The sequence below is a fragment of the Stigmatopora argus genome, chromosome 4 (genome assembly GCF_051989625.1).
Source record: "Stigmatopora argus isolate UIUO_Sarg chromosome 4, RoL_Sarg_1.0, whole genome shotgun sequence".
Lineage (NCBI taxonomy): Eukaryota > Metazoa > Chordata > Actinopteri > Syngnathiformes > Syngnathidae > Stigmatopora > Stigmatopora argus.
Genome location: NC_135390.1, coordinates 18532241 through 18553606, shown reverse-complemented (window position 1 = coordinate 18553606; position 21366 = coordinate 18532241). Strand labels below are relative to the sequence as shown.

The following is a 21366-nucleotide window of genomic DNA, read 5'->3' as shown; positions in this document are numbered from 1 at the left end:
TTTTTCTTAAAAAACGACATAGTATAGTAAGGCTTTTTTTCATTAAAAAATGACATAGTATAGTAAGGCTTTTTTTGTAAAATACAACATAGTATAGAAAGGCTTTTTTTCTTTAAAAACGACATAGTATAGTAAGGCTTTTTTCGTAAAAAACGATATAGTATAGTAAGGCTTTTTTTCCGTAAAAAACGACATAGTATAGTAAGGCTTTTTTTCTTAAAAAACTACATAGTATAGTAAGGCTTTTTTCCCCTTAAAAACGACATAGTAAAGTAAGGCTTTTTTTCTTAAAAAACGACATAGTATAGTAAGGCTTTTTTCCTTAAAAAACGACATAGTATAGTAAGGCTTTTTTTCCATTAAAAACGACATAGTATAGTAAGGCTTTTTTCGTAAAAAACGACATAGTATAGTAAGGCTTTTTTTCCGTAAAAAACGACATAGTATAGTAAGGCTTTTTTCCTTAAAAAAACGACATAGTATAGTAAGGCTTTTTTTCATTAAAAAACGACATAGTATAGTAAGGCTTTTTTTGTAAAATATGATATAGTATAGTAAGGCTTTTTTGTAAAATACAACATAGTATAGTAAGACTTTTTTCCTTAAAAAACGACATAGTATAGTAAGGCTTTTTTTCTTAAAAAACGACATAGTATAGTAAGGCTTTTTTTCCCTTAAAAACGACATAGTAAAGTAAGGCTTTTTTTCTTAAAAAACGACATAGTATAGTAAGGCTTTTTTTCATTAAAAAACGACATAGTATAGTAAGGCTTTTTTTGTAAAATATGACATAGTATAGTAAGGCTTTTTTGTAAAATACAACATAGTATAAAAAGGCTTTTTTTCTTAAAAAACGACATAGTATAGTAAGGCTTTTTTTCCCTTAAAAACGACATAGTAAAGTAAGGCTTTTTTTCTTAAAAAACGACATAGTATAGTAAGGCTTTTTTCCTTAAAAAACGACATAGTATAGTAAGGCTTTTTTTGTAAAATATGACATAGTATAGTAAGGCTTTTTTGTAAAATACAACATAGTATAGAAAGGCTTTTTTTCTTTAAAAACGACATAGTATAGTAAGGCTTTTTTCGTAAAAAACGACATAGTATAGTAAGGCTTTTTTTCCGTAAAAAACGACATAGTATAGTAAGGCCATTTTTATTAAAAAACGACATAGTATAGTAAGGTTTTTTTTTAAAACGACATAGTACAGTAAGGCTTTTTTGTAAAAAACGACATAGTATAGTAAGGCTTTTTTCGTAAAAAACGACATAGTATAGTAAGGCTTTTTTTCGTAAAAAAACGACATAGTATAGTAAGGCCTTTTTTATTAAAAAACGACATAGTATAGTAAGGCTTTTTTTGTAAAATATGACATAGTATAGTAAGGCTTTTTTGTAAAATACAACATAGTATAAAAAGGCTTTTTTTCTTAAAAAACGACATAGTATAGTAAGGCTTTTTTTCCCTTAAAAACGACATAGTAAAGTAAGGCTTTTTTTCTTAAAAAACGACATAGTATAGTAAGGCTTTTTTCCTTAAAAAACGACATAGTATAGTAAGGCTTTTTTTGTAAAATATGACATAGTATAGTAAGGCTTTTTTGTAAAATACAACATAGTATAGAAAGGCTTTTTTTCTTTAAAAACGACATAGTATAGTAAGGCTTTTTTCGTAAAAAACGACATAGTATAGTAAGGCTTTTTTTCCGTAAAAAACGACATAGTATAGTAAGGCCATTTTTATTAAAAAACGACATAGTATAGTAAGGTTTTTTTTTAAAACGACATAGTACAGTAAGGCTTTTTTGTAAAAAACGACATAGTATAGTAAGGCTTTTTTCGTAAAAAACGACATAGTATAGTAAGGCTTTTTTTCGTAAAAAAACGACATAGTATAGTAAGGCCTTTTTTATTAAAAAACGACATAGTATAGTAAGGTTTTTTTTAAAACGACATAGTATAGTAAGGCTTTTTTTCTTAAAAAACGTCATAGTATAGTAAGACTTTTTTGTAAAAATCGACATAACATAGTAAGGCTTTTTTGTAAAAATCGACATAGTATAGTAAGATTTTTTTGTAAAAAATGACATAGTATAGTAGGGCTTTTTTGTGAAAAACGACATAGTATAGTAAAGCTTTTTTCTTAAAATACGACATAGTATAGTAAGGCTTTTTTTCGTAAAAAACGACATAGTATAGTAAGGCTTTTTTTCTTAAAAAACGACATAGTATAGTAAAGCTTTTTTCCTTAAAAAACGACATAGTATAGTAAGGCTTTTTTTCTTAAAAAACGACATAGTATAGTAAGGCTTTTTGTCCCTTAAAAACGACATAGTATAGTAAGGCTTTTTTCGTAAAAAACGACATAGTATAGTAAGGCTTTTTTTCTGTAAAAAACGACATAGTATAGTAAGGCTTTTTTCCTTAAAAAAACGACATAGTATAGTAAGGCTTTTTTTCATTAAAAAACCACATAGTATAGTAAGGCTTTTTTTCCCTTAAAAACGACATAGTAAAGTAAGGCTTTTTTTTCTTAAAAAACGACATAGTATAGTAAGGCTTTTTTTCATTAAAAAACGACATAGTATAGTAAGGCTTTTTTTGTAAAATACAACATAGTATAGAAAGGCTTTTTTTCTTTAAAAACGACATAGTATAGTAAGGCTTTTTTCGTAAAAAACGATATAGTATAGTAAGGCTTTTTTTCCGTAAAAAACGACATAGTATAGTAAGGCTTTTTTTCCCTTAAAAACGACATAGTAAAGTAAGGCTTTTTTTCTTAAAAAACGACATAGTATAGTAAGGCTTTTTTCCTTAAAAAAACGACATAGTATAGTAAGGCTTTTTTTCATTAAAAAACGACATAGTATAGTAAGGCTTTTTTTGTAAAATATGACATAGTATAGTAAGGCTTTTTTTCTTAAAAAACGACATAGTATAGTAAGGCTTTTTTCCTTAAAAAACAACATAGTATAGTAAGGCTTTTTTTCATTAAAAAACGACATAGTATAGTAAGGCTTTTTTCCTTAAAAAACGACATAGTATAGTAAGGCTTTTTTTCATTAAAAAACGACATAGTATAGTAAGTCTTTTTTTGTAAAATATGACATAGTATAGTAAGGCTTTTTTTCATTAAAAAAACACATAGTATAGTAAGGCTTTTTTTCATAAAAAACGACATAGTATAGTAAGGCTTTTTTTCCCCTTAAAAACGACATAGTAAAGTAAGGCTTTTTTTCTTAAAAAACGACATAGTATAGTAAGGCTTTTTTTCATTAAAAAACGACATAGTATAGTAAGGCTTTTTTTGTAAAATATGACATAGTATAGTAAGGCTTTTTTTGTAAAATACAACATAGTATAGAAAGGCTTTTTTTCTTTAAAAACGACATAGTATAGTAAGGCTTTTTTCGTAAAAATCGACATAGTATAGTAAGGCTTTTTTTCCGTAAAAAACGACATAGTATAGTAAAGCTTTTTTCCTTAAAAAACGACATAGTATAGTAAGGCTTTTTTTCTTAAAAAACGACATAGTATAGTAAGGCTTTTTGTCCATTAAAAACGACATATTATAGTAAGGCTTTTTTCGTAAAAAACGACATAGTATAGTAAGGCTTTTTTTCCGTAAAAAACGACATAGTATAGTAAGGCTTTTTTCCTTAAAAAAACGACATAGTATAGTAAGGCTTTTTTTCATTAAAAAACGACATAGTATAGTAAGGCTTTTTTTGTAAAATAAGACATAGTATAGTAAGGCTTTTTTGTAAAATACAACATAGTATAGTAAGACTTTTTTCCTTAAAAAACGACATAGTATAGTAAGGCTTTTTTTCTTAAAAAACGACATAGTATAGTAAGGCTTTTTTTCCCTTAAAAACGACATAGTAAAGTAAGGCTTTTTTTGTAAAATATGACATAGTATAGTAAGGCTTTTTTGTAAAATACAACATAGTATAAAAAGGCTTTTTTTCTTAAAAAACGACATAGTATAGTAAGGCTTTTTTTCCCTTAAAAACGACATAGTAAAGTAAGGCTTTTTTTCTTAAAAAACGACATAGTATAGTAAGGCTTTTTTCCTTAAAAAACGACATAGTATAGTAAGGCTTTTTTTGTAAAATATGACATAGTATAGTAAGGCTTTTTTGTAAAATACAACATAGTATAGAAAGGCTTTTTTTCTTTAAAAACGACATAGTATAGTAAGGCTTTTTTCGTAAAAAACGACATAGTATAGTAAGGCTTTTTTTCCGTAAAAAACGACATAGTATAGTAAGGCCATTTTTATTAAAAAACGACATAGTATAGTAAGGTTTTTTTTTAAAACGACATAGTACAGTAAGGCTTTTTTGTAAAAAACGACATAGTATAGTAAGGCTTTTTTCGTAAAAAACGACATAGTATAGTAAGGCTTTTTTTCGTAAAAAAACGACATAGTATAGTAAGGCCTTTTTTATTAAAAAACGACATAGTATAGTAAGGCTTTTTTTGTAAAATATGACATAGTATAGTAAGGCTTTTTTGTAAAATACAACATAGTATAAAAAGGCTTTTTTTCTTAAAAAACGACATAGTATAGTAAGGCTTTTTTTCCCTTAAAAACGACATAGTAAAGTAAGGCTTTTTTTCTTAAAAAACGACATAGTATAGTAAGGCTTTTTTCCTTAAAAAACGACATAGTATAGTAAGGCTTTTTTTGTAAAATATGACATAGTATAGTAAGGCTTTTTTGTAAAATACAACATAGTATAGAAAGGCTTTTTTTCTTTAAAAACGACATAGTATAGTAAGGCTTTTTTCGTAAAAAACGACATAGTATAGTAAGGCTTTTTTTCCGTAAAAAACGACATAGTATAGTAAGGCCATTTTTATTAAAAAACGACATAGTATAGTCAGGTTTTTTTTTAAAACGACATAGTACAGTAAGGCTTTTTTGTAAAAAACGACATAGTATAGTAAGGCTTTTTTCGTAAAAAACGACATAGTATAGTAAGGCTTTTTTTCGTAAAGAAACGACATAGTATAGTAAGGCCTTTTTTATTAAAAAACGACATAGTATAGTAAGGTTTTTTTTAAAACGACATAGTATAGTAAGGCTTTTTTTCTTAAAAAACGTCATAGTATAGTAAGACTTTTTTGTAAAAATCGACATAACATAGTAAGGCTTTTTTGTAAAAATCGACATAGTATAGTAAGATTTTTTTGTAAAAAATGACATAGTATAGTAGGGCTTTTTTGTGAAAAACGACATAGTATAGTAAAGCTTTTTTCTTAAAATACGACATAGTATAGTAAGGCTTTTTTTCGTAAAAAACGACATAGTATAGTAAGGCTTTTTTTCTTAAAAAACGACATAGTATAGTAAAGCTTTTTTCCTTAAAAAACGACATAGTATAGTAAGGCTTTTTTTCTTAAAAAACGACATAGTATAGTAAGGCTTTTTGTCCCTTAAAAACGACATAGTATAGTAAGGCTTTTTTCGTAAAAAACGACATAGTATAGTAAGGCTTTTTTTCTGTAAAAAACGACATAGTATAGTAAGGCTTTTTTCCTTAAAAAAACGACATAGTATAGTAAGGCTTTTTTTCATTAAAAAACCACATAGTATAGTAAGGCTTTTTTTCTTAAAAAACGACATAGTATAGTAAGGCTTTTTTTCCCTTAAAAACGACATAGTAAAGTAAGGCTTTTTTTTCTTAAAAAACGACATAGTATAGTAAGGCTTTTTTTCATTAAAAAACGACATAGTATAGTAAGGCTTTTTTTGTAAAATACAACATAGTATAGAAAGGCTTTTTTTCTTTAAAAACGACATAGTATAGTAAGGCTTTTTTCGTAAAAAACGATATAGTATAGTAAGGCTTTTTTTCCGTAAAATACGACATAGTATAGTAAGGCTTTTTTTCTTAAAAAACGACATAGTATAGTAAGGCTTTTTTCCCCTTAAAAACGACATAGTAAAGTAAGGCTTTTTTTCTTAAAAAACGACATAGTATAGTAAGGCTTTTTTTCCGTAAAAAACGACATAGTATAGTAAGGCTTTTTTCCTTAAAAAAACGACATAGTATAGTAAGGCTTTTTTTCATTAAAAAACGACATAGTATAGTAAGGCTTTTTTTGTAAAATATGACATAGTATAGTAAGGCTTTTTTGTAAAATACAACATAGTATAGTAAGACTTTTTTCCTTAAAAAACGACATAGTATAGTAAGGCTTTTTTTCCGTAAAAAACGACATAGTATAGTAAGGCTTTTTTTCCCTTAAAAACGACATAGTAAAGTAAGGCTTTTTTTCTTAAAAAACGACATAGTATAGTAAGGCTTTTTTCCTTAAAAAAACGACATAGTATAGTAAGGCTTTTTTTCATTAAAAAACGACATAGTATAGTAAGGCTTTTTTTGTAAAATATGACATAGTATAGTAAGGCTTTTTTTCTTAAAAAACGACATAGTATAGTAAGGCTTTTTTCCTTAAAAAACAACATAGTATAGTAAGGCTTTTTTTCATTAAAAAACGACATAGTATAGTAAGGCTTTTTTCCTTAAAAAACGACATAGTATAGTAAGGCTTTTTTTCATTAAAAAACGACATAGTATAGTAAGTCTTTTTTTGTAAAATATGACATAGTATAGTAAGGCTTTTTTTGTAAAATATGACATAGTATAGTAAGGCTTTTTTGTAAAATACAACATAGTATAGTAAGACTTTTTTCCTTAAAAAACGACATAGTATAGTAAGGCTTTTTTTCCGTAAAAAACGACATAGTATAGTAAGGCTTTTTTTCCCTTAAAAACGACATAGTAAAGTAAGGCTTTTTTTCTTAAAAAACGACATAGTATAGTAAGGCTTTTTTCCTTAAAAAAACGACATAGTATAGTAAGGCTTTTTTTCATTAAAAAACGACATAGTATAGTAAGGCTTTTTTTGTAAAATATGACATAGTATAGTAAGGCTTTTTTTCTTAAAAAACGACATAGTATAGTAAGGCTTTTTTCCTTAAAAAACAACATAGTATAGTAAGGCTTTTTTTCATTAAAAAACGACATAGTATAGTAAGGCTTTTTTCCTTAAAAAACGACATAGTATAGTAAGGCTTTTTTTCATTAAAAAACGACATAGTATAGTAAGTCTTTTTTTGTAAAATATGACATAGTATAGTAAGGCTTTTTTGTAAAATACAACATAGTATAGAAAGGCTTTTTTTCTTTAAAAATGACATAGTATAGTAATGCTTTTTTTCTTAAAAAACGACATAGTATAGTAAGGCTTTTTTTCATAAAAAAACGACATAGTATAGTAAGGCTTTTTTTCCGTAAAAAACGACATAGTATAGTAAAGCTTTTTTCCTTAAAAAACGACATAGTATAGTAAGGCTTTTTTTCTTAAAAAACGACATAGTATAGTAAGGCTTTTTTTCCCTTAAAAACGACATAGTAAAGTAAGGCTTTTTTTCTTAAAAAACGACATAGTATAGTAAGGCTTTTTTCGTAAAAAACGACATAGTATAGTAAGGCTTTTTTTCCGTAAAAAACGACATATTATAGTAAGGCTTTTTTCCTTAAAAAAACGACATAGTATAGTAAGGCTTTTTTTCATTAAAAAAACCCATAGTATAGTAAGGCTTTTTTTCTTAAAAAACGACATAGTATAGTAAGGCTTTTTTTCCCTTAAAAACGACATAGTAAAGTAAGGCTTTTTTTCTTAAAAAACGACATAGTATAGTAAGGCTTTTTTTCATTAAAAAACGACATAGAATAGTAAGGCTTTTTTTGTAAAATATGACATAGTATAGTAAGGCTTTTTTTGTAAAATACAACATAGTATAGAAAGGCTTTTTTTCTTTAAAAAGGACATAGTATAGTAAGGCTTTTTTCGTAAAAAACGATATAGTATAGTAAGGCTTTTTTTCCGTAAAAAACGACATAGTATAGTAAGGCTTTTTTTTCTTAAAAAACGACATAGTTTAGTAAGGCTTTTTTCCTTAAAAAACGACATAGTATAGTAAGGCTTTTTTTCATTAAAAAACGACATAGTATAGTAAGGCTTTTTTTGTAAAATATGACATAGTATAGTAAGGCTTTTTTGTAAAATACAACATAGTATAGAAAGGCTTTTTTTCTTTAAAAACGACATAGTATAGTAAGGCTTTTTTCGTAAAAAACGACATAGTATAGTAAGGCTTTTTTTCCGTAAAAAACGACATAGTATAGTAAGGCTTTTTTTCTTAAAAAACGACATAGTATAGTAAGGCTTTTTTTCCCTTAAAAACGACATAGTAAAGTAAGGCTTTTTTTCTTAAAAAACGACATAGGATAGTAAGGCTTTTTTCCTTAAAAAACGACATAGTATAGTAAGGCTTTTTTTCATTAAAAAATGACATAGTATAGTAAGGCTTTTTTTGTAAAATATGACATAGTATAGTAAAGCTTTTTTGTAAAATACAACATAGTATAGTAAGACTTTTTTCCTTAAAAAACGACATAGTATAGTAAGGCTTTTTTTCATAAAAAAACGACATAGTATAGTAAGGCTTTTTTTCTTAAAAAATGACATAGTATAGTAAGGCTTTTTTTCCCTTAAAAACGACATAGTAAAGTAAGGCTTTTTTTCTTAAAAAACGACATAGTATAGTAAGGCTTTTTTCCTTTAAAAACGACATAGTATAGTAAGGCTTTTTTCATTAAAAAACGACATAGTATAGTAAGGCTTTTTTTGTAAAATATGACATAGTATAGTAAGGCTTTTTTGTAAAATACAACATAGTATAGAATGGCTTTTTTTCTTTAAAAACGACATAGTATAGTAAGGCTTTTTTTCTTAAAAAACGACATAGTATAGTAAGGCTTTTTTTCATAAAAAAACGACATAGTATAGTAAGGCTTTTTTTCCGTAAAAAACGACATAGTATAGTAAAGCTTTTTTCCTTAAAAAACGACATAGTATAGTAAGGCTTTTTTTCTTAAAAAACGACATAGTATAGTAAGGCTTTTTGTCCCTTAAAAACGACATAGTATAGTAAGGCTTTTTTCGTAAAAAACGACATAGTATAGTAAGGCTTTTTTTCCGTAAAAAACGACATAGTATAGTAAGGCTTTTTTCCCCTTAAAAACGACCTAGTAAAGTAAGGCTTTTTTTCTTAAAAAACGACATAGTATAGTAAGGCTTTTTTCCTTAAAAAACGACATAGTATAGTAAGGCTTTTTTTCATTAAAAAACGACATAGTATAGTAAGGCTTTTTTTGTAAAATATGACATCATATAGAAAGGCTTTTTTTCTTTAAAAACTACATAGTATAGTAAAGCTTTTTTCCTTAAAAAACGACATAGTATAGTAAGGCTTTTTTTCTTTAAAAAACGACATAGTATAGTAAGGCTTTTTGTCCCTTAAAAACGACATAGTAAAGTAAGGCTTTTTTCCTTAAAAAACGACATAGTATAGTAAGGCTTTTTTTCATTAAAAAACGACATAGTATAGTAAGGCTTTTTTTCATTAAAAAACGACATAGTATAGTAAGGCTTTTTTTGTAAAATATGACATAGTATAGTAAGGCTTTTTTGTAAAATACAACATAGTATAGAAAGGCTTTTTTTCTTTAAAAACGACATAGAATAGTAAGGCTTTTTTCGTAAAAAACGACATAGTATAGTAAGGATTTTTTTCCGTAAAAAACGACATAGTATAGTAAAGCTTTTTTCCTTAAAAAACGACATAGTATAGTAAGGCTTTTTTTCTTAAAAAACGACATAGTATAGTAAGGCTTTTTGTCCATTAAAAACGACATAGTATAGTAAGGCTTTTTTGGTAAAAAATGACATAGTATAGTAAGGCTTTTTTTCCGTAAAAAACGACATAGTATAGTAAGGCTTTTTTCCTTAAAAAAACGACATAGTATAGTAAGGCTTTTTTTCATTAAAAAACGACATAGTATAGTAAGGCTTTTTTTGTAAAATAAGACATAGTATAGTAAGGCTTTTTTGTAAAATACAACATAGTATAGTAAGACTTTTTTCCTTAAAAAACGACATAGTATAGTAAGGCTTTTTCTTAAAAAACGACATAGTATAGTAAGGCTTTTTTTCCCTTAAAAACAACATAGTAAAGTAAGGCTTTTTTTCTTAAAAAACGACATAGTATAGTAAGGCTTTTTTTCCGTAAAAAATGACATAGTATAGTAAGGCTTTTTTTCTTAAAAAACGACATAGTATAGTAAGGCTTTTTTCCCTTAAAAACGACATAGTAAAGTAAGGCTTTTTTTCTTAAAAAACGACATAGTATAGTAAGGCTTTTTTGTAAAATATGACATAGTATAGTAAGGCTTTTTTGTAAAATACAACATCGTATAGTAAGACTTTTTTCCTTAAAAAAACGACATAGTATAGTAAGGCTTTTTTTCATAAAAAAAACGACATAGTATAGTAAGTCTTTTTTTCTTAAAAAACGACATAGTATAGTAAGGCTTTTTTTCCCTTAAAAACGACATAGTAAAGTAAGGCTTTTTTTCTTAAAAAACGACATAGTATAGTAAGGCTCTTTTCCTTAAAAAACGACATAGTATAGTAAGGCATTTTTTCATTAAAAAACGACATAGTATAGTAAGGCTTTTTTTGTAAAATATGACATAGTATAGTAAGGCTTTTTTGTAAAATACAACATAGTATAAAAAGGCTTTTTTTCTTTAAAAATGACATAGTATAGTAATGCTTTTTTTCTTAAAAAACGACATAGTATAGTAAGGCTTTTTTTCATAAAAAAACGACATAGTATAGTAAGGCTTTTTTTCCGTAAAAAACGACATAGTATAGTAAAGCTTTTTTCCTTAAAAAACGACATAGTATAGTAAGGCTTTTTTTCTTAAAAAAACGACATATTATAGTAAGGCTTTTTTCCTTAAAAAAACGACATAGTATAGTAAGGCTTTTTTTCATTAAAAAAACACATAGTATAGTAAGGCTTTTTTTCTTAAAAAACGACATAGTATAGTAAGGCTTTTTTCCCCTTAAAAACGACATAGTATAGTAAGGCTTTTTTTCATTAAAAAACGACATAGTATAGTAAGGCTTTTTTTGTAAAATATGACATAGTATAGTAAGGCTTTTTTTGTAAAATACAACATAGTATAGAAAGGCTTTTTTTCTTTAAAAACGACATAGTATAGTAAGGCTTTTTTCGTAAAAAACGATATAGTATAGTAAGGCTTTTTTTCCGTAAAAAACGACATAGTATAGTAAGGCTTTTTTTTCTTAAAAAACGACATAGTTTAGTAAGGCTTTTTTTCCTTAAAAAACGACATAGTATAGTAAGGCTTTTTTTCATTAAAAAATGACATAGTATAGTAAGGCTTTTTTTGTAAAATATGACATAGTATAGTAAGGCTTTTTTGTAAAATACAACATAGTATAGAAAGGCTTTTTTTCTTTAAAAACGACATAGTATAGTAAGGCTTTTTTCGTAAAAAACGACATAGTATAGTAAGGCTTTTTTTCCGTAAAAAACGACATAGTATAGTAAGGCTTTTTTCCTTAAAAAAACGACATAGTATAGTAAGGCTTTTTTTCATTAAAAAACGACATAGTATAGTAAGGCTTTTTTTGTAAAATAAGACATAGTATAGTAAGGCTTTTTTGTAAAATACAACATAGTATAGTAAGACTTTTTTTCCTTAAAAAACGACATAGTATAGTAAGGCTTTTTCTTAAAAAACGACATAGTATAGTAAGGCTTTTTTTCCCTTAAAAACAACATAGTAAAGTAAGGCTTTTTTTCTTAAAAAACGACATAGTATAGTAAGGCTTTTTTTCCGTAAAAAATGACATAGTATAGTAAGGCTTTTTTTCTTAAAAAACGACATAGTATAGTAAGGCTTTTTTTCCCTTAAAAACGACATAGTAAATTAAGGCTTTTTTTCTTAAAAAACGCCATAGTATAGTAAGGCTTTTTTGTAAAATATGACATAGTATCGTAAGGCTTTTTTGTAAAATACAACATAGTATTGTAAGACTTTTTTCCTTAAAAAAACGACATAGTATAGTAAGGCTTTTTTTCATAAAAAAACGACATAGTATAGTAAGGCTTTTTTTCTTAAAAAACGACATAGTATAGTAAGGCTTTTTTTCCCTTAAAAACGACATAGTAAAGTAAGGCTTTTTTTCTTAAAAAACGACATAGTATAGTAAGGCTTTTTTTCTTAAAAAACGACATAGTATAGTAAGGCTCTTTTCCTTAAAAAACGACATAGTATAGTAAGGCATTTTTTCATTAAAAAACGACATAGTATAGTAAGGCTTTTTTTGTAAAATATGACATAGTATAGTAAGGCTTTTTTGTAAAATACAACATAGTATAAAAAGGCTTTTTTTCTTTAAAAATGACATAGTATAGTAATGCTTTTTTTCTTAAAAAACGACATAGTATAGTAAGGCTTTTTTCATAAAAAAACGACATAGTATAGTAAGGCTTTTTTTCCGTAAAAAACGACATAGTATAGTAAAGCTTTTTTCCTTAAAAAACGACATAGTATAGTAAGGCTTTTTTTCTTAAAAAACGACATAGTATAGTAAGGCTTTTTTCGTAAAAAACGACATAGTATAGTAAGGCTTTTTTTCCGTAAAAAACGACATATTATAGTAAGGCTTTTTTCCTTAAAAAAACGACATAGTATAGTAAGGCTTTTTTTCATTAAAAAACACATAGTATAGTAAGGCTTTTTTTCTTAAAAAACGACATAGTATAGTAAGGCTTTTTTCCCCTTAAAAACGACATAGTATAGTAAGGCTTTTTTTCATTAAAAAACGACATAGTATAGTAAGGCTTTTTTTGTAAAATATGACATAGTATAGTAAGGCTTTTTTTGTAAAATACAACATAGTATAGAAAGGCTTTTTTTCTTTAAAAACGACATAGTATAGTAAGGCTTTTTTCGTAAAAAAACGATATAGTATAGTAAGGCTTTTTTTCCGTAAAAAACGACATAGTATAGTAAGGCTTTTTTTTCTTAAAAAACGACATAGTTTAGTAAGGCTTTTTTCCTTAAAAAACGACATAGTATAGTAAGGCTTTTTTTCATTAAAAAACGACATAGTATAGTAAGGCTTTTTTTGTAAAATATGACATAGTATAGTAAGGCTTTTTTGTAAAATACAACATAGTATAGAAAGGCTTTTTTTCTTTAAAAACGACATAGTATAGTAAGGCTTTTTTCGTAAAAAACGACATAGTATAGTAAGGCTTTTTTTCCGTAAAAAACGACATAGTATAGTAAGGCTTTTTTTCTTAAAAAACGACATAGTATAGTAAGGCTTTTTTTCCCTTAAAAACGACATAGTAAAGTAAGGCTTTTTTTCTTAAAAAACGACATAGTATAGTAAGGCTTTTTTCCTTAAAAAACGACATAGTATAGTAAGGCTTTTTTTCATTAAAAAACGACATAGTATAGTAAGGCTTTTTTTGTAAAATATGACATAGTATAGTAAGGCTTTTTTGTAAAATACAACATAGTATAGTAAGACTTTTTTCCTTAAAAAACGACATAGTATAGTAAGGCTTTTTTTCATAAAAAAACGACATAGTATAGTAAAGCTTTTTTCCTTAAAAAACGACATAGTATAGTAAGGCTTTTTTTCTTAAAAAACGACATAGTATAGTAAGGCTTTTTGTCCCTTAAAAACGACATAGTATAGTAAGGCTTTTTTCGTAAAAAACGACATAGTATAGTAAGGCTTTTTTTCCGTAAAAAACGACATAGTATTGTAAGGCTTTTTTCCTTAAAAAAACGACATAGTATAGTAAGGCTTTTTTTCATTAAAAAACGACATAGTATAGTAAGGCTTTTTTTCTTAAAAAACGACATAGTATAGTAAGGCTTTTTTCCCTTAAAAACGTCATAGTAAAGTAAGGCTTTTTTTCTTAAAAAACGACATAGTATAGTAAGGCTTTTTTTCATTAAAAAACGACATAGTATAGTAAGGCTTTTTTTGTAAAATATGACATAGTATAGTAAGGCTTTTTTTGTAAAATACAACATAGTATAGAAAGGCTTTTTTTCTTTAAAAACGACATAGTATAGTAAGGCTTTTTTCGTAAAAAACGATATAGTATAGTAAGGCTTTTTTTCCGTAAAAAACGACATAGTATAGTAAGGCTTTTTTCCCCTTAAAAACGACCTAGTAAAGTAAGGCTTTTTTTCTTAAAAAACGACATAGTATAGTAAGGCTTTTTTCCTTAAAAAACGACATAGTATAGTAAGGCTTTTTTTCATTAAAAAACGACATAGTATAGTAAGGCTTTTTTTGTAAAATATGACATCGTATAGAAAGGCTTTTTTTCTTCAAAAACTACATAGTATAGTAAAGCTTTTTTCCTTAAAAAACGACATAGTATAGTAAGGCTTTTTTTCTTAAAAAACGACATAGTATAGTAAGGCTTTTTGTCCCTTAAAACGACATAGTAAAGTAAGGCTTTTTTCCTTAAAAAACGACATAGTATAGTAAGGCTTTTTTCCTTAAAAAACGACATAGTATAGTAAGGCTTTTTTTCATTAAAAAACGACATAGTATAGTAAGGCTTTTTTTGTAAAATATGACAGAGTATAGTAAGGCTTTTTTGTAAAATACAACATAGTATAGAAAGGCTTTTTTTCTTTAAAAATGTCATATTATAGTAAGACTTTTTTGTAAAAATCGACATAACATAGTAAGGCTTTTTTGTAAAAATCGACATAGTATTATAAGGCTTTTTTTGTAAAAAATGACATAGTATAGTAGGGCTTTTTTGTGAAAAACGACATAGTATAGTAAAGCTTTTTTCTTAAAATACGACATAGTATAGGAAGGCTTTTTTTCGTAAAAAACGACATAGTATAGTAAGGCTTTTTTTTCGTAAAAAACGACATAGTTTAGTAAAGCTTTTTTCATAAAAAACGACATAGTATAGTAAGGCTTTTTTTGTAAAAAAAACAACAACAGTATAGTAAAGGCTTTTTTTTCGTAAAAAAACGACAGCATATTAAGGCTTTTTTGTAAAAAAACGACATAGTATAGTAAGGCTTTTTTTGTAAAAACCAACATAGTATAGTAAGGCTTTTTTCTTAAAATACGACATCGTATAGTAAGGCTTTTTTCTTTAAAACGACATAGTATAGTAAGGCTTTTTTTCATTAAAAAACGACATAAAATAGTAAGGCTTTTTTTGTAAAATATGACATAGTATAGTAAGGCTTTTTTTGTAAAATACAACATATTATAGTAAGGCTTTTTTGTAAAAAACGACATAGTATAGAAGGGCTTTTTTTGTAAAAAACGACATAATATAGTAAGGTTTTTTTCTTAAAATACGACATAGTATAGTAAGGCTTTTTTTCTTAAAAAACTACATAGTATAGTAAGGCTTTTTTCTTACAAAACAACATAGTATAGTAGGGCCTTTTTTCTTTAAAAAAAATGACATTGTATAGTAAGGCTTTTTTTCGTAAAAATGACATTGTATACAAGGTTTTTTTTCGTAAAAAAATGACAATGTATAGTAAGGCTTTTTTTCGTAAAAAATGACTGTATAGTAAAGCTTTTTTTTTGTAAAAAATGACAATGTATATAAGGTTTTTTTTGTAAAAAAATGACAATGTATAGTAAGGCTTTTTTTCGTAAATAAATGACAATGTATAGTAAGGCTTTTTTCGTAAAAAATGACAATGTATAGTAAGGCTTTTTTCTTTAAAAAATGACCATATATAGTGAGGCATTTTTTAAAAGACCATGTATAGTAAGGCATTTTTTAAAAGATAATGTATAGTAAGGCCGGGGTTTCACTTGGTTGCAAACGTGGCCAAGTTTAGCCAGGGTTTCACTGTGGCAAAAAACAATGAAATGGAAGAAAACTGCTTTGATTGCCTAATTTGTTTTCAAAATTAAAACGATACATTATAAAAGTAATTTACATTGTTTGACACGGCCACCATTTCATAACACCTTTATGTGTCAAAAATTTGAACAGGTGTCCACTGTACTGACCCAATGTCCCTAGAAGAGTTAAGGGAAACCCAAACCTGTGTACCTACAAATTAGAAGCGGCTTAGAATAGCATGAGAAATTCTACGGTAATGGTCCCTTTCCAAAGGCATCAATAAGAACCAAAAAGTGTGTGTCAAAGTCATCCTCCTAAAGCAATTTTATGGTTATGCTGTCAAGCGGCGAAAGCAAAGTTTGCAAAAGTACACCCCATAAACAGGAAGTCCTCGTAAAAGGCTGTTTAGCCACCAGATGATCCATCAGACGAGGCGGACCACAAAGCGCCTCTTCAAGGATTGGCGCTGTAATTGCCTTCACTTAAAAATCGGCTTTTCCGACACGACAACACGACCCTGATTTATGCCGAGGCGAACGAACGCCTTGGCGAGATTGAATGCCGCAGATAAGACCAAGATGCAAAGCCACTGCAGCAAAAAAATAAAATAAGAACAGCAAAGTCAATAAAACACACCCCCAAAAAATATTTGGATGCTTCTTATTGTTGTGATTCATTAACCTGTTCACGGGCATCCGTCATAACAGCGGTGATATTCACTTGTTCACTTGAGATCTTGGTACTGCATAATTTGGACATTTCCATTAAGGGCTGCAACAATGACAAATAATTCCGAGAAAAATCACGTTAGTGTATTAACCCACTTGTTGACTCCTGTTTCCATGTGAGTCTGCAATGTTAATCAAAGCAGGTCAATGTTAACAGACATGAGGAGGCTCATCATTAAAGCCAGAAGCGCACATTTCATTTGATTGACACTAACAAAGAGCTAGTAATGTAACAATGTCATTATTATTCAAGCGTACGGGTGCCACTTGGCATAAATAAACCTCGGTGAGTTTGTTGATTATATAGAGTGGTTATTAGGCCAGATGAGCAATTGCTGGGAGGTCTTTATTGTATCAGTACAAATTATTATTTTATTACTATTTGCGGCAAAGAATTGCATTACAGGGCTACCTCTACTTACAAAATTATTTGGTTGCAGAACTCGTTTCGTAACTTGGATTTTTCGTAAATAGAGTAGCATGTTGTATGTAATTCTTGAATGCCTTACAACATCCTCAAAAACTACCAAATACGAACTTTTGGATTTTTTTAACTTGGATCTTGTAAACAAAGAACTCCGTGACAACAAATGGCGGACAAAAGATAGTTGTTGTTTTGTTGTTGTTGTGAGAATCTAATGGGAAGCCAGCAGTGTCAAAATGGACGCAGGGCAATTTCAAAATGAAATAATGGATACGGGAAATATGTGTATATGTTTTGAGAGATTTTGAAACTTGGACAATTATTTGCATATCAAATGGTTTTGTAACCTATAAATTTTGTAAGTAGATGTAACATTGAATTTTAGACTTAAGTGAACTGTAAAACTCAATCAATTTTTTTTCCAAGATGGCGCCGTCACGCGGAAGCCAGTGGCAGTAGCTCTGTCCACTCTTATTTGTTTTTCGTGTTTTACAGCCCTTCTATCTTTTTTTAATTACATTTTAATATTTCTTAATACATTCATTTTTACTTTACTTTGTACTTTAATGTTTTTACAACTTTCTTTGTTTTGTTAGCCTGGCTTCTTTCCGCTACTTCTTTTTTTTGGAACCATTCAGCCATGCCTACGCTGTCATACACATGGGACTAGCTGTTACAATACGCAGCAGAAGGAGCAACACCTCAATTACCGCTAGAAATTCGGAGCTGGACAAAAGTGCCGGGAGAAGAAGCAATGCTTCAGACCAACCATTCCATCATGGGACAGGATTGGTGCTTACCAGGCTGGAAACGGAGTCGAGGGCTTCTACTCTGCTACTGCTCTCTTCAGGTCCCGACTATTGAGGAACTGTGCGGATAAACTTGGAAGAGTTACTCTGCATATTCTCTACCTCGGTCCCAGTCTGCAGAAGTTCCTTCCTGTGTGTGGTTCCAGTTTTTGTCCAACTTTACAACGTCTTTTTGAGTCTGTATCCGTTTTAGCTACTGCAACCAAGATGGCGCCGTTCAAGTGGCAGCCGGCGGCGGTAGCTCCGTCCAATCTTGTTCGTTTTGTGTTTTTGCTGCTTTTCTGTCTTAATGATTTGATTTGGTGATTCTCAATGATCCCATTTACTTTGATTTGCTTTGTACTTTGTGCTTTGCTTTGTTGTTCTGTCTAATAACCCTCTTGCTACTGCCACAATGACATTTCCCGAATACGGGATGAATAAAGATATCCAATCCAATCCAATTTGGATGTTATCAAGGGAGTGAACATTTGAATAGTTCCGTGTGACGACAATGGACGAGCTATTTGCAGAAATCAACTTTTACTACCATATGTTGAGAATTACAGCACAAATAATTGAAGGGCAAAGTGTCAACTTCCATGATGCCTACTGATGCGACACTATAGCGTCTACACTATAGTCTATTCAAAGAATCTCTCAATTCCATTACAGGTCCACTGTATTACATTTGGCAGCCATATACTTCTTAGCTCTGGATGAAGTTAGCCGGAGGGCCCAACGCTTGACGTCGACTATGATGAATATGACACTTCATCTGGTCTAGGTCGACGGCTTGGAGAGATTTAGTGCTTCCCGGGGCGTCTTTAGTCGAGTGCCGGGCCAACAGATCGACCTCGCGGGAAGGAAAATATGAGGGAGAAGATCAATTCAACAGCAGGTGGACATAACATTTATCACAGGCTGTTCACTCACTCCACTACAAAGTAACATAATTCAGAAGTGGATTGCTTGCAAAAGAACACAATGCATCCACATGTTCCTTTGATGAGCTCCTCACGTCTGGCACACACACAACAGAGCAAAAAAAATCTGTCCGCCATCAGCCAGAAGCAAAACGTCAAGGAGATCCCCCGCTGACCTGACTTCCCGTCAAACACGAAGACTACACACAAGAAAGACTTCTGATTTTATCAAAACTCCAAATGATCTTTTTCATCCCACCTTGCCTCCGCTTGACTTTACCTTCAATGTCGCTTTGTGTTTTTTTTTAAAGAGAAAAACACTCGCGACAACCAATGTCAAAGATGACAAGTTCAGGAATTAGAAAGATGAAAAACAACCCAACTCGTCTGCATAACGAGACAAGTTTGGTCTTATCACAAAAACACACACCATTTATAGCAGGAATTTTAGCGTGGGCACCATTTTCACAGGGTGATGGTAATGAAATTCCTGCATGTAGGTTTGTGTAGGACAGATTCATCTCTTGTTCAAAACTCTCATTTGATTGCAAATAAGTCAATTGGCCCTTCAGTCGAATTTCTTCACATTGGGGGATATATTTTTCTTCTTATATACATACCTGTCAACCTCTGCCGATAAATGCCCTTATAAATGATTATGATTCCCCTTACAAACCCCCCAAAAACCTTACACAAACCGTACGACTCGTACGGTGTTTGTAAGTTTTTGGGGGGGTTTGTAAGGGGAATCATAATCATTTATAAGGGCAGTTATCGGCAGAGGTTGACAGGTATGTATATAACACTTGTGGCTTCTGTTTCTTGTTGTTTTTAATTCAATTGTCCATTCACGAATCTGTTGTGAAACAAGTTATTTGTTACTGATCCAAATTTGACTGTTTCCTGTATAATGATTGACACACAAATGACCTGTTTCTAAATCTGTCAAATGACAGGACCATGACAATGCCCAAGATTGCTCCATTAAAAGCCCTCTTGCGGGATCATGATTGGCACAAATGGCTCATTACAAGACCTATTAAAAACCCCAAAGTTGCACCACGAGTGACCCGTTACTAGAAAATGATCAATGCATGAGTGACCCGTGACAGGATCTTAATTGACAGTTGTCTTAACCATCACAGCGCCCGTGACGTTGTCAAGAAGGGCCATAATTAGACTTTGACTGAACCATATTTGCACCACAACTAATCCATGACTACCCTTTGACGAACAAGCTACTCGTCAAGTGCCGCCATTTCCTCTTTGACAATTCCTAGCACGATGCCTCCCTTTAATAAGCGACATAAATCTTCAGTTATTGTTGTCACTGTTGTAAAATGCCATAAAACAATCTCCCGTCAGTTCTCGGTGGCAACAAGCCACATTTCCTGAAGTTGATCGACGAGAAAAATGGCAAGCGTGGGCCTCCGAATCGCGAGGATTCGGGTAATGGGACCGCGAGATGAGAGGTGGGCGACTTAATGACGACCAAGGGAGGGTGGGCTGGCATTCGCGTGGCTCCTTTGTGTTCTCTCTGGGAGAGGAATAGTGCAACTAGAAGCCATCTGTGGCTGTCAAACCAAGCCTCATTACATATTCTTTGCTAATTGTGGTTGTTTCACTTATTTGATTACACACTGCTTGCTGTCGCCGTGGCGCCAGCCAAGTAGTCGTTCTCATCGCACTTTCAGAGGATTGGGGAAGGCTAAGTGATGTGTTGTAATTAAGAGAAGTAGAACTTGGGGAAATAAGATTGTGTACCAAACACGGTTATTAGTTGATGGGATAGTGGAAATAACAGCACTTTCATTATGACCAAACTAATCAGCAGTATACACAAGTTGAATATGTCATTGTGTAGTCTGTTGTTTTAAGTCAAATAACAAATTATATGTAGTTTACCTTGCGTCTTTATTATGGTTTGGCTTCGTATTCACACCAAAGATGCCTTGAAGAAAGAAAAATTATGGTTATGGACTAACACGTGGAAAAATATCTGAACCACAGACTGATGTTAATTATATTTTGTCCATGAATAATCACAATCAGTTCGGCAGGCCCTGCAGCATAAAAGAAGCATCGATAAAACTGTTGCTTTAACCAATCAGTTTTCGAGTTAGCGACAGCAAGACCTTCTCGCAGGCGCAGGGATACGTCATCGCTTTCACAAACTATGATTGGCTGCAAAAGTAAATATATTATAAAATGTGGCTATAATCCTAAATAATATTTAAATTGTATGAGGTTATTATTGATGTTTTTTAGATGTGTCGCAGCTGTAGCTGGAGTAAAGGTTTTATAGCCATAAAATAGTTATTGAGGGTTGGATTGATTCAGACGCAATCTGTAGGAATAGATGTGAAATGCACAAAAAATAGACACAAAAAAATGTTTTCATTATTAGACTAATACACGTTACTATGAAAACAATGTATTAATAATAACGTGTATTAGTCCAATACAGTGGCGGTCCGTGCATTTTCTCGTAGCACCTTCAATGGGTAAAATCCACTTCCTAGCAGCATTTAATGATTAAATACAAATACTGGAGCTTTTCAGACATCACAACCGGGCAGGGAGTTGATTTTCCCGGGAAAAGACACCGATGGATTTCAATGGCGAAACGGCAAAAATTGATTGCTAAAAAATCTCCCGGTTGAATTGA

General features: G+C 30.0%; 1 protein-coding gene across 2 annotated transcripts in view; it reads left to right on the top strand.

Moving 5' to 3' along the window:
* Nucleotides 1-21366, top strand: part of LOC144073498 (free fatty acid receptor 2) — a 56536-nt gene that overhangs the window by 16714 nt on the left and 18456 nt on the right. Inside the window, exon 3 of one of the 2 annotated variants that reach the window (XR_013300088.1) lies at nt 18448-19310. The exons of the other annotated variant lie outside the window; for it this stretch is intronic. The gene's annotated coding sequence lies outside the window, so the exon portion shown is untranslated. Of the gene's footprint in view, nt 1-18447; nt 19311-21366 lie in introns of those variants that run through there. 2 annotated transcript variants of the gene reach the window in all.